Raw genomic sequence first — 13,647 nt, forward strand, 5'->3', positions numbered from 1 at the left:
ATGTTTAAAGAACAAGAGGAGCAAGGGCGTGACTTAAGGGAATTGAAGCGCCAGAAGTTATCTCTTGAAGGACCAAGCACCCCACAGATCAGAGGAACATCCACTTCCCAGAATAAAGGTTGTTAAATTCCAATTTCTGCTTTAACTCTGTGATAGTGTCATTATAGAAGTTCACCTTAGGAGTCATATAGTAGTAATTAGTATCTATTTTGATTTTATCTCCAACTAAGCCATAGTTTATTTTTCTCATCATCAGCAAACATGAATAAAATAGTAGATCTTTTGAATAAGAGGCAATAAAATTTCGAGTTTTAATAAGAGAAATTCTAATTAGTTACATGTGGTGGCAATACTTTCTGTCTTCTGAATGAATGCTTGAACAGTGCATATGTCTTTTGAATTTGTTGTTTAAGACTGTTAAATATGTTGGCTCTTGAAAGAATGATGAACATGAGACATGTTATTGATAATCTGAAAAATCATAAAAATGATTCTTGAAGCAAGAAAAAGCAGAAAAAAAAAAGCCAATAGCCCTTAAAACCATAAATCAAGGGTAATAAAAAGGATCTCAAGGCTTTGAGCATCAGTGGATAGGAGGGCCTAAGGGAATAAAATCCTGGCCTAAGCGGCTAAACCGAGCTGTCCCTAACCATGTGCTTATGGCGTGTAGGTGTCAAGTGAAAACTTGAGACTGAGCGGTTAAAGTCAAGGTCCAAAGCAGAAAGAAGAGTCTGCTTAAGAACTCTGGACACCTCTAATTGGGGACTTTAGCAAAGCTGAGTCACAATCTAAAAGGTTCACCCAATTATGTGTCTGTGGCATTTATGTATCCAGTGGTAATACTGGAAAACAAAGTGCTTAGGGCCACGGCCAAGACTCATGAAATAGCTGTGTTCAAGAATCATCATACTAAAATAGGAGAATCAATAACACTATCTGAATTCTAAGTTCCTATAGATGCCAATCACTCTGAGCTTCAATGGATAAAGTGAGATGCCAAAATTGTTCGGAAGCAAAAAGCTACTAGTCCCACTCATCTAATTAGAATCTGAGCTTCACTCAAAAACTCTGAGATATTATTGCTTCTCAACCTATTAGTCTTCTATTTTATTTGTCTAGTTGCTTAAGGACAAGCAACAGTTTAAGTTTGGTGTTGTGATGAGCGGATATTTTATACGCTTTTTGGGGTTAATTTCATATAGTTTTTAGTATGTTTTAGTGAGTTTTTTCTTTGTTTCCATTAGTTTTTAGGAAAAATTAATATTTCTGGACTTTACTATGAGTTGTGTGTTTTTCTGTAATTTCAGGTATTTTTCTGGCTGAAATTGAGGGAGCTGAGCAAAAATCTGATTCAAGCTGAAAAAGGACTGCTGATGTTGTTGGATTCTGACCTCCCTGCACTCAAAGTGAATTTTCTGGAGTTACAAAACTCAAAATGGTGCGCTTCCAATTTCGTTGGAAAGTAGACATCCAGGGCTTTCCATAAATATATAATAGTCCATACTTTGCTCAAGGATAGATGACGTAAACTGGCGTTCAATGCCAGTTCTCTGCCCAATTCTGGCGTCCAGCGCCAGAAAAGGATTAAAAGTTGGAGTTCAACGCCAGAAATGGATCCAAACCTGGCATTGAACGCCCAAAACAGCCTTATGCACGTGAATTGTTTAAGTCTCAGCCCCAGCACACACCAAGTGGGCCCCAGAAGTGGATCTCTGCTCCACCCATCATAGTTTACTCATTTTTTGTAAACCTAGGCTACTAGTTTAGTATTTAAACAACTTTTAGAGAGTTATTTTGTATCTCATGACATTTTAGATCTGAACTTTGTACTCTTTGACGGCATGAGTCTCTAAACTCCATTGTTGGGGGTGAGGAGCTCTGCTGTGTCTCGATGAATTAATGAAAGTATTTCTGTTTTCCATTCAAACATGCGTGTTCCTACCTAAGATATCCATTCGCGCCTAACTATGGAGAAGGTGATGATCAGTGACACTCATAACCTTCTTCAATCCATGAACGTGTCTCTGACAATTACTTCCGTTCTACATCAGATTGAATGAATATCTCTTAGATTCCTTAATCAGAATCTCCGTGGTATAAGCTAGATTGATGGGGGCATTCATGAGAATCCGGAAAGTCTAAACCTTGTCTGTGGTATTCCGAGTAGGATTCTGGGATTGGATGGCTGTGACGAACTTCAAACTCGTGAGTGCTGGGCGTAGTGACAGACGCAAAAGGATAGTAAATCCTATTCCGGTACGACTGAGGACTTGCAGATGATTAGCCGTGCGGTGACAGCGCACCTGGACCCTTTTCACTGGAAGGATGGATGGTAGCCATTGACAACGGTGATCCACCTACACACAGCTTGCCATAGGAGGACGTGCGTGCGTGAATCAGAAGACAGAGGAAAGCAGAGATTCAGAAGACAAAGCATCTCCAAAACTCCAACATATTCTCCATTACTGCATAACAAGTAACCTTTAACCCATGCTCTCCTGTTTATTCGCAATTCAACTGATAAATATAATTGACTTCCTGACTAAGAATTGCAAGATAACCATAGATTGCTTCAAACCAACAATTTCTGTGGGATTCGACCCTTACTCACGTAAGGTATTACTTGGACGACCCAGTGCACTTGCTGGTTAGTGGTACGAGTTGTGAAAAGTGTGATTCACAATTCGTGTACCACAGACCACTAGAAGCTCTTCTCCTACGATATGGGGTAAAACACAAGGTAGCCATACCTTACCATCCCCAAACAAGTGGACAAACTGAGATATCCAACAGAGAGCTAAAGAGGATTCTGGAAAAGACTGTGGGTGCATCAAGAAAGGATTGGTCGAAGAAGCTGGATGATGCTCTTTGGGCATACAGAACAGCATTCAAAACACCACTTGGAATGTCCCCATATCAAGATACTAAATTTTGACAGCATTGCTGCTGGTGCAAAGAGGATCTTGCAGCTGCAAGAGATGGAGGAATTCAGGTCACAAGCCTATGAAAATACCAAGATGTATAAAGAGAAGGCAAAGAGAAGACATGACCTGCATCTTGCACCCAGGAGTTTCGAAAAGGGGCAGCGAGTACTCCTTTACAATTCCAAATTGAGACTATTCCCAGGAAAACTCAAATCAAGGTGGTCCGGACCTTTTCTTGTCACAAACGTTTTGCCTTATGGACACATCAAAATCATGAATGAAGGTTCTGATAGGACTTTTACAGTGAATGGACAAAGACTCAAGCATTATCTGGGCAACATGGGGGAAAACCCCAAAGTAAATTACCATCTCAAGTAAAAGAGGAACCGTCGAGCTAGCGACGATAAAAGAGCGCTCTGTTGGGAGGCAACCCAACCTCAGGCAATTTCCTTTTCATCTTTATTTCAATAAGGATCACAAGTTGTTTCCTATGTATTGCGAGGAGCTAAGTTTGGTGCTCCACACTGATGAGCGGATAATTTATACAGTTTTTGGCATTGTTTTTAGTATATTTTTAGTTGAATCTAGTTACTTTTAGGGATGTTTTCATTAGTTTTTATGTTAAATTAACATTTCTGGACTTTACTATGAGTTTGTGTGTTTTTCTGTGATTTCAGGTATTTTCTAGCTGAAATTGAAGGACTTGAGCAAAAATCAGATTCAGAGGTTGAAGAAGGACTGCTGATGCTGTTGGATTTTGACCTCCATACACTCAAAGTGGATTTTTTGGAGCTATAGAACTCAAAATGGCGCGCTTCTAATTGCGTTGGAAAGTAGACATCCAGGGCTTTCCAGCAATATATAATAGTTCATACTTTGGCCGAGTTTAGATGATGTAAAATGGCATTGAACGCCAGTTCTACGCTGTTGTCTGGAGTTAAACGCCAGAAACACGTCACAAGCCAGAGTTGAACGCCAGAAATACGTTACAAACTGGCGTTCAACTCCATGAATGACCTCTGCACGTGTAACATTCAAGCTCAGCCCAAGCACACACCAAGTTATCCCCGGAAGTGGATTTATGCATCAATTACTTACTTATATGAACCTAGTAACTAGTTTAGTATAAATAGGACTTTTTACTATTGTATTTGACATCTTTGGATTATATTTTGATCTATTGATGACGTTTGGGGGCTGACCATTCGGCCATGCCTGGACCTTTCACTTATGTATTTTCAACGGTAGAGTTTCTACACTCCATAGATTAAGGTGTAGAGCTCTGCTGTTCCTCAGAGATTAATGCAAAGTACTACTGTTTTTCTATTCAATTCAACTTATTCTGCTTCTAAGATATTCATTCGCACTTCAACATGAATGTGATGAACGTGACAATCATCATCATTATCCCACGAACGCGTGCCTGACAACCACTTCCATTCTACGTTCGATTGAATGAGTATCTCTTGGATCTCTTAATCAGAATCTTCGTGGTGTAAGCTAGATTGATGGCGGCATTCATGAGAGTTCGGAAAGTCTAAACCTTGTCTGTGGTATTCCGAGTAGGACTCTGGGATTGAATGACTGTGATGAACTTCAAACTCGCGGGTGCTGGGCGTAGTGACAGACGCAAAAGAAGGGTGATGCCTCCAGACGATTAGCCATGCAGTGACAGTGCATCGGACCATTTTCCAGAGAGGATAAAAAGTAGCCATTGACAACGGTGATGTCCTTACATAAAGCCAGCCATGGAAAGGAGTAAGACTGATTGGATGAAGACAGCAGGAAAGCAGAGGTTCAGAGGAACCAAAGCATCTCTATACGCTTATCTGAAATTCTCACCAATGAATTACATAAGTGTTCCTATCCTTATTTTCTATCTATTTATTATTTATGTTCGAAAACTCCATAATCTTTTGATATCCGCCTGACTGAGATTTACAAGGTGACCATAGCTTGCTTCATACCAACAATCTCCGTGGGATCGACCCTTACTCACGTAAGGTTTATTACTTGGACGACCCAGTGCACTTGCTGGTTAGTTGTATCGAAGTTGTGAATGAAAAACGATTTATTAAGACATGCGTATAGAGTTTCTGGCGCCGTTGCCTGAGATCACAATTTCGTGCACCAAGTTTTTGGCGCCATTGCCGGGGATTGTTCGAGTTTGGACAACTGACGGTTCATCTTGTTGCTTAGATTGGGTAATTTTCTTCTTATTTTCAAAAAGTTTTCAAAAAAAAAAAATTTTTTTAAAAATCTTTCAAAAATTTTCTCCTTTGTTTTCGAAAAAAAAAATTTTAAAATAAATGTTTTCAAAAAAATATATTTTTCTTCATAATTTTTAAGAATGAATTCTAGTGTTTCATGATGATTTGTTGAATCCTGGCTGGCTGTGAAGCCATGTCCAAATTCCTTTGGACTGAGGATTCAACTAATCACTTCAATGCATGTAATAGCATACTAAAGCTTGGCTGGCTATTAAGCCATGCCTAACCCTCAGATTGGAGCTTTAGACTAAAGAGCACAAGATTCCTGGAATTCATATTAAAAATTTTGGAATCCTTATTTTTCTTTTTCACATTAATTTTCAAAAAATCCAAAAAAAAATTTTAAAAATAAAAAATATTTCATGTTTCTTGTTTGAGTCTTGAGCCAAGTTCAAAGTTTGGTGTCAATTGCATATTCATCTTGCATTTTTCGAAAAATTCATGCATTCATAGTGTTCTTCATGATCTTCAAGTTGTTCTTGGTAAGTCTTCTTGTTTTATCTTGATGTTTTCATGTTTTGTGTCTTTTCTTGTTTTTCATGTGCATTCTTGCATTCATAGTGTCTAAACATGAAAGATTTCTAAGTTTGGTGTCTTGCATGTTTGCTTTGCATATAAAAATTTTCAAAAATATGTTCTTGATGTTCATCATGATCTTCAAAGTGTTCTTGGTGTTCATCTTGACATTCATAGCATTCTTGCATGCATTCATTGTTTTGATCCATAACTTTCATGCATTGCATCATTTTCATGTTTTTCTCTCTCATCATTAAAAATTCAAAAATAAAAAAAAAATATATCTTTCCCTTTTTCACTCATAAATTTCAAAAATTTGAGTTGACTTTTTCAAAATTTTTAAAATTTAGTTGTTTCTTATGAGTCAAATCAAATTTTCAATTTAAAAATCTTATCTTTTTCAAAAATCTTTTTCAAAAATCAAATCTTTTTCATTTTTCTTATTTATTTTCGAAAATTTTTAAAATATTTTTCAAAAATCTTTTTCTTATCTTTATCTCCTAATTTTCGAAAATAACATCATCAATTAATATTTTGATTCAAAAAATTTCAAGTTTGTTACTTGCTTGTTAAGAAAGATTCAAACTTTAAGTTCTAGAATCATATCTTGTGATTTCTTGTGAATCAAGTCATTAATTGTGATTTTAAAAATCAAATCTTTTTCAAAACTAATTTCAATCATATCTTTTCAAAAATATCTCTTTATCTTATCTTTTTCAAAATTTGATTTTAAAATATCTTCTCTAACTTCTTATCTTCTTATCTTTTCAAATTTGTTTCAACTAACTAACTAACTTTTTGTTTGTTTCTTATCTTTTTCAAAACTACCTAACTAACTCTCTCTCTCTCTAATTTTCGAAAATATCTTCCCTCTTTTTCAAAAGTTCTTTTTAATTAACTAATTATTTTAATTTTGATTTTAATTCTCGAAAATTACTAACCTTTTTCAAAAACTATTTTCGAAAATCACTAACTCTTTTTCAAAAATTATTTTCAAAAATTCTCTCTCTCTCTTATCTCATTCTATTTATTTATTCATCTACTAACACTTCATCTCACCCAAATTCGAACCCCCTCTTCCATCTGTGTTCGAATTTTTTCTTCTTCTTTTCTTCTACTCACACAGGGACCTCTATACTGTGGTAAAAAGGATCCCTATTATTATTGTTTTTCTGTTCCTCTTTTTTATATGAGCAGGAGCAAGGACAAGAATATTCTTGTTGAAGCAGATCTGGAACCTGAAAGGACTCTGAAGAGAAAATTAAGAGAAGCTAAATTACAACAATCCAGCAAGCACCTTTCAGAAATTTTCGAACAGGAAGAGGAGATGGCAGCCGAAAATAATAATAATGCAAGGAGGATGCTTGGTGACTTTACTGCACCTAATTCCAATTTACATGGAAGAAGCATTTCCATTCCTGCCATTGAAGCAAACAATTTTGAGCTGAAACCTCAATTAGTTTCTCTGATGCAGCAGAACTGCAAGTTTCATGGACTTCCATCTGAAGATCCTTTTCAGTTCTTAACTAAATTTTTGCAGATTTGTGATACTGTTAAGACTAATGGAGTAGATCCTGAATTCTACAGGCTCATACTTTTCCCTTTTGCTATAAGAAACAGAGCTAGAGTGTGGTTGGACTCTCAACCCAAAGATAGCCTGAACTCTTGGGATAAGCTGGTCAAGGCTTTCTTAGCCAAGTTCTTTCCTCCTCAAAAGCTGAGTAAGCTTAGAGTAGATGTTCAGACCTTCATACAGAAAGAAGGTGAATCCCTCTATGAAGCTTGGGAGAGATACAAAGAACTGACCAAAAAGTGTCCTTCTGACATGCTTTTAGAATGGACCATCCTAGACATATTCTATGATGGTCTGTCTGAATTAGCTAAAATGTTATTGGATACCTCTGCAGGTGGATCCATTCACCTAAAGAAAATGCCTGCAGAAGCTCAAGAACTCGTTGACATGGTTGCCAATAACCAGTTCATGTACACTTCTGAGAGGAATCCTGTGAGTAATGGGATGCCTCAGAAGAAGGAAGTTCTTGAAATTGATACTCTGAATGCTATATTAGCTCAGAACAAAATATTGACTCAACAAGTCAATATGATTTCTCAGAGTCTGAATGGAATGCAAGCTGCATCCAACAGTACTCAAGAGGCGCCTTCTGAAGAAGAGGCCTATGATCCTGAGAACCCTGCAATAGCAGAGGTAAATTACTTAGGTGAACCTTATGGAAACACCTATAACCCCTCATGGAGAAATCACCCAAATCTCTCATGGAAGGATCAACAAAAGCCTCAACAAGGCTTTAATAATGGTGGAAGAAATAGGTTTAACAATAGTAAACCTTTTCCATCATCCACTCAGCAACAGACAGAGAACTCTGAACAAAATACCTCTAATTTAGCAAACTTAGTCTCTGATCTATCTAAGGCCACTGTAAGTTTCATGAATGAAACAAGATCCTCCATTAGAAATTTGGAGGCACAAGTGGGCCAGCTGAGTAAAAGGATCACTGAAATCCCTCCTAGTACTCTCCCAAGCAATACAGAAGAAAATCCAAAAGGAGAGTGCAAGGCCATTGACATAGTCAACACGGCCGAACCTGGAGAGGAAGGGGAGGACGTAAATCCCAGTGAGGAAGACCTCCTGGGACGTCCAGTGATCAATAAGGAGTTTCCCTTTGAGGAACCAAAGGAATCTGAGACTCATCTAGAGACCATAGAGATTCCATTGAACCTCCTTATGCCCTTCATGATCTCTGACGAGTATTCATCTTCTGAAGAGAATGAGGATGTTATTGAAGAGCAAGTTACCAAGTACCTTGGTGCAATCATGAAGCTGAATGCCAAATTATTTGGTATTGAGACTTGGGAAGATGTACCTCCCTTGTTCACCAATGAACTAAGTGATCTGGATCAACTGACATTGGCTCAGAAGAAACAGGATCCTAGAAAGTTCTTAATACCTTGTACCATAGGCACCATGATCTTTGAAAAGGCTCTGTGTGACCTTGGTTCAGGGATAAACCTCATGCCCCTCTCTGTAATAGAGAAACTGGGAATCTTTGGGGTGCAAGCTACTAAAATCTCATTAGAGATGGCAGACAATTCAAGAAAACAGGCTTATGGACAAGTAGAGGACGTGTTAGTAAAGGTTGAAGGCCTTTACATCCCTGCTGATTTCATAATCCTTGATACTGGGAAGGATGAGGATGAATCCATCATCCTTGGAAGACCTTTCCTAGCCACAGCAAGAGCTGTGATTGATGTTGACAGAGGTGAACTAGTCCTTCAATTGAATGAGGACTCCCTTGTGTTTAAAACTCGAGGTCATCCTTCTGTAAACATGGAGAGGAAGCACAGTGAGCTTCTCTCAAAACAGAGTCAACCAGAGCCCCCACAGTCAAACTCTAAGTTTGGTGTTGGGAGGCCACAACCAAACTCTTAAGTTTGGTGTTGAACTCCCATATCCAAACTCTAAGTTTGGTGTTGGGAAGTCTCAACAATGCTCTGAACATCTGTGAGGCTCCATGAGAGCCCACTGTCAAGCTATTGACATTAAAGAAGCGCTTGTTGGGAGGCAACCCAATTTTTATTTATCTAATTTTATTTTTCTAGTTCTTTCATGTTTTATTAGGTTCATGATCATGTGGAGTCACAAAATAAATATTAAAAAATTGAAAACGGAATCAAAAACAGCAGAAGAAAAATCACACCCTAGAGGAAGACCTTACTGGCGTTTAAACGCCAGTAAGAAGCATCTGGCTGGCGTTGAACGCCAGAACAGAGCATGGTTCTGGCGCTGAACGCCCAAAATGGGCAGCATCTGGGCGTTTGAACGCCAGAATTGCACCCTGGAGAAGAGCTGGCGCTGAACGCCCAGAACAAGCATGGTTCTGGCGTTCAACGCCAGAAATGGGCAACAAATGGGCGTTCAACGCCCAGAACAAGCACCAATCTGGCGCTGAACGCCCAGAGTTGTGTGCAAGGGTATATTGCATGCCTAATTTGGTGTAAGGTTGTAAATCCTTGAACACCTCAGGATCTGTGGACCCCACAGGATCACCTCAGGATCTGTGGACCCCACAGGATCCCCACCTACCTGCACTCACTTCTTCTCACCCCTCTTTCACACAATCCCATAAACACTCTTCCCCAAAACTCTTCACCAATCACCTTAATTTCTCTTCCCTATCACCACTTCACCACTCACATCCATCCACTCTTCCCCATAAACCTACCTCATAAACCCCACCTACCTTCAAAATTCAAAATCAATTTCCCACCCAAAACCCACCCTTATGCCGAACCTTACCCCCTTCCCTTCCCTATATAAAGCCCTCCATTCTTCCATTTTCACACAACACAACCCTCTCTTCCCCATCTTGGCCGAATACACCTCTCCCTCCTCTCCTCCATATTTTCGTATTCTTCTTCTTCTATTCTTTCTTCTCTTGCTCGAGGGAGAGCAAAATTCTAAGTTTGGTGTGGTAAAAGCATAAGCTTTTTATTTTTCCATTACCATTAATGGCACCTAAGGCCAGAGAAACCTCAAGAAAGAGAAAAGGGAAGGCAATTGCCTCCACCTCTGAGCTTTGGGAGATGGAAAGATTCATCTCACAAGCCCATCACTAAGAAAAGGATGGAGCAAACAAGAGAGCCTATTCATGGATCTCAAGAGACGCATGAAGCTCATCACCATGAGATCCCGGAGATGCCTCCAATGCATTTTCCTCCACAAAACTATTGGGAGCAATTCAATACCTCCCTAGGAGAATTAAGTTCCAACATGGGACAATTAAGGGTGGAACATCAAGAGCACTCCATCATCCTTCATGAAATAATAGAAGATCAAAAAGCAATGAGGGAGGAGCAACAAAGACAAGGAAGAGACCTAGAAGAGCTCAAGGACATCATTGGTTTCTCAAGAAGGAAACGCCACCATCACTAAGGTGGACTCATTCCTTGTTCTTACATTCTCTGTTTTTCGTTTTCTATGTTAAGTGCTTATCTATGTTTGTGTCTTCATTACATGATCATTAGTGTTTAGTAACTATGTCTTAAAGTTATGAATGTCCTATGAATCCATCACCTCTCTTAAATGAAAACTGTTTTAATTCAAAAGAACAAAAAGTACATGAGTTTCGAATTTATCCTTGAACTTAGTTTAATTATATTGATGTGGTGACAATGCTTCTTATTTTCTGAATGAATGCTTGAACAGTGCATATATATTTTGAAGTTGTTGTTTAAGAATGTTAAATATGTTGGCTCTTGAAAGAATGATGATAAGGAGACATGTTATTTGATAATCTGAAAAATCATAAAAATGATTCTTGAAGCAAGAAAAAGCAGCAAAGAACAAAGCTTGCAGAAAAAAAAAAGAAAAAGAAAAAAAAAATATAGGCGAAAAAAAAATAATAAAAAGAAAAAGCAAGCAGAAAAAGCCAAAAGCTCTTAAAACCAAGAGGCAAGAGCAAAAAGCCAATAACCCTTAAAACCAAAAGGAAAGGGTAAATAAAAAGGATCCCAAGGCTTTGAGCATCAGTGGATAGGAGGGCCTAAAAGAATAAAATCTTGGTCTAAGCGGCTAAACCAAGCTGTCCCTAACCATGTGCTTGTGGCGTGAAGGTGTCAAGTGAAAACTTGAGACTAAGCGGTTAAAGTCAAGGTCCAAAGCAAAAGAAGAGTGTGCTTAAGAACCCTGGACACCTCTAATTGGGAACTTTAGCAAAGCTGAGTCACAATCTGAAAAGTTTCACCCAATTATGTGTCTGTGGCATTTACGTATCCGGTGGTAATACTGGAAAACAAAGTGCTTAGGGCCACGGCCAAGACTCATAAAATAGCTGTGTTCAAGAATCAACATACTGAACTAGGAGAATCAATAACACTATCTGAACTCTGAGTTCTTATACATGCCAATCATTCTGAACCTCAATGGATAAAGTGAGATGCCAAAACTATTCAAGAGGCAAAAAGCTACAAGTCCCGCTCATCTGATTGGAGCTATGTTTCATTGATAGTTTGGAATTTATAGTATATTCTCTTCTTTTTATCCTATTTGATTTTCAGTTGCTTGGGGACAAGCAACAATTTAAGTTTGGTGTTGTGATGAGCGGATAATTTATACGCTTTTTTGCATTGTTTTTAGTATGTTTTTAGTAGAATCTAGTTACTTTTAGGGATGTTTTCATTAGTTTTTATGTTAAATTCACATTTCTGGACTTTACTATGAGTTTGTGTGATTTTCTGTGATTTCAGGTATTTATTTTTCTGGCTTAAATTGAAGGACTTGAGCAAAAATCAGATTCAGAGGTTGAAGAAGGACTGCTGATGCTGTTGGATTCTGACCTCTCTGCACTCAAAGTGGATTTTCTGGAGCTACAGAACTCAAAATGGCGCGCTTCCAATTGTGTTGGAAAGTAGACATCCAGGGCTTTCCATCAATATATAATAGTGGGCGTTGAACGCTAGTTCTACACTGCTGTCTGGAGTTAAACGCCAGAAATACGTCACAAGCCAAAGTTGAACGCCAGAAATACGTTACAAACTGGCGTTCAACTCCAAGAATGACCTCTGCATGTGTAACATTCAAGCTCAGCCCAAGCACACACCAAGTGGGCCCCGAAAGTGGATTTATGCATCAATTACTTACTTATGTAAACCCTAGTAACTAGTTTAGTATAAATAGGACTTTTTACTATTGTATTTGACATCTTTGGATTATATTTTGATCTATTGATCACGTTTGGGGGCTGGCCATTCGGCCATGCCTGGACCTTTCACTTATGTATTTTCAACGGTAGAGTTTCTACACTCCATAGATTAAGGTGTGGAGCTCTGCTGTTCCTCAGAGATTAATGCAAAGTACTACTGTTTTTCTATTCAATTCAACTTATTCCGCTTCTAAGATATTCATTCGCACTTCAACATGAATGTGATGAACGTGACAATCATCATCATTCTCCCATGAACGCGTTCCTGATAACCACTTCCATTCTACCTTCGATTGAATGAGTATCTCTTGGATCTCTTAATCAGAATCTTCGTGGTGTAAGCTAGATTGATGGCGGCATTCATGAGAGTCCGGAAAGTCTAAACCTTATCTGTGGTATTCTGAGTAGGACTCTGGGATTGAATGACTGTGACAAACTTCAAACTCGCGAGTGCTGGGCGTAGTGACAGACGCAAAAGAAGGGTGATGCCTCCAGACGATTAGCCATGCAGTGACAGTGCATTGGACCATTTTCCAGAGAGGATAAAAAGTAGCCATTGACAACGGTGATGTCCTTACATAAAGCCAGCCATGGAAAGGAGTAAGACTGATTGGATGAAGACAGCAGGAAAGCAGAGGTTCAGAGGAACGAAAGCATCTCTATACGCTTATCTGAAATTCTCACCAATGAATTACATAAGTGTTCCTATCCTTATTTTCTATCTATTTATTATTTATGTTCGAAAACTCCATAACCTTTTGATATCCGCCTGACTGATATTTACAAGGTGACCATAGCTTGCTTCATACCAACAATCTCCGTGGGATCGACCCTTACTCACGTAAGGTTTATTACTTCGACGACCCAGTGCACTTGCTGGTTAGTTGTATCGAAGTTGTGAATGAAAAACGATTTATTAAGACGTGCGTACAGAGTTTCTGGCGCCGTTGCCTGAGATCACAATTTCATGTACCACACACCAAAACAATTCAAGAGTGAAAGTGTGATTCTAAGTTTGGTGTCCCACCAAAGGAATTTAGTTACAATCACACTCCATTCCCAAAGCACATTGCTAGCTCCAATTAATCAATGGGAACCACTTAGATTTAGTTAGATTTAAGTTGATAATTGTTTTTTTAAACAACAAGATATGAGATTCTCTACATATATGCAATGTTCTGTACTGGGGAAGGAACTAAGTTTGGTGTTGACACACCA

At 38.5% G+C, this 13,647-nt stretch overlaps 1 non-coding gene across 1 annotated transcript; it reads right to left on the minus strand.

The window, feature by feature from the left end:
• Window positions 1-7,433: 7,433 nt before the first annotated feature.
• LOC148549090 (small nucleolar RNA R71) lies at window positions 7,434-7,541 on the minus strand. Its single transcript, XR_015898766.1, has one exon. It is a non-coding gene; the product is annotated as a small nucleolar RNA R71 (small nucleolar RNA).
• Between the last annotated feature and the right edge of the window lie 6,106 nt (window positions 7,542-13,647).

The sequence above is a fragment of the Arachis ipaensis genome, chromosome B8 (genome assembly GCF_059453495.1).
Source record: "Arachis ipaensis isolate K30076 ecotype BB chromosome B8, ASM5945349v1, whole genome shotgun sequence".
Classification (NCBI taxonomy): Eukaryota; Viridiplantae; Streptophyta; class Magnoliopsida; order Fabales; family Fabaceae; genus Arachis; species Arachis ipaensis.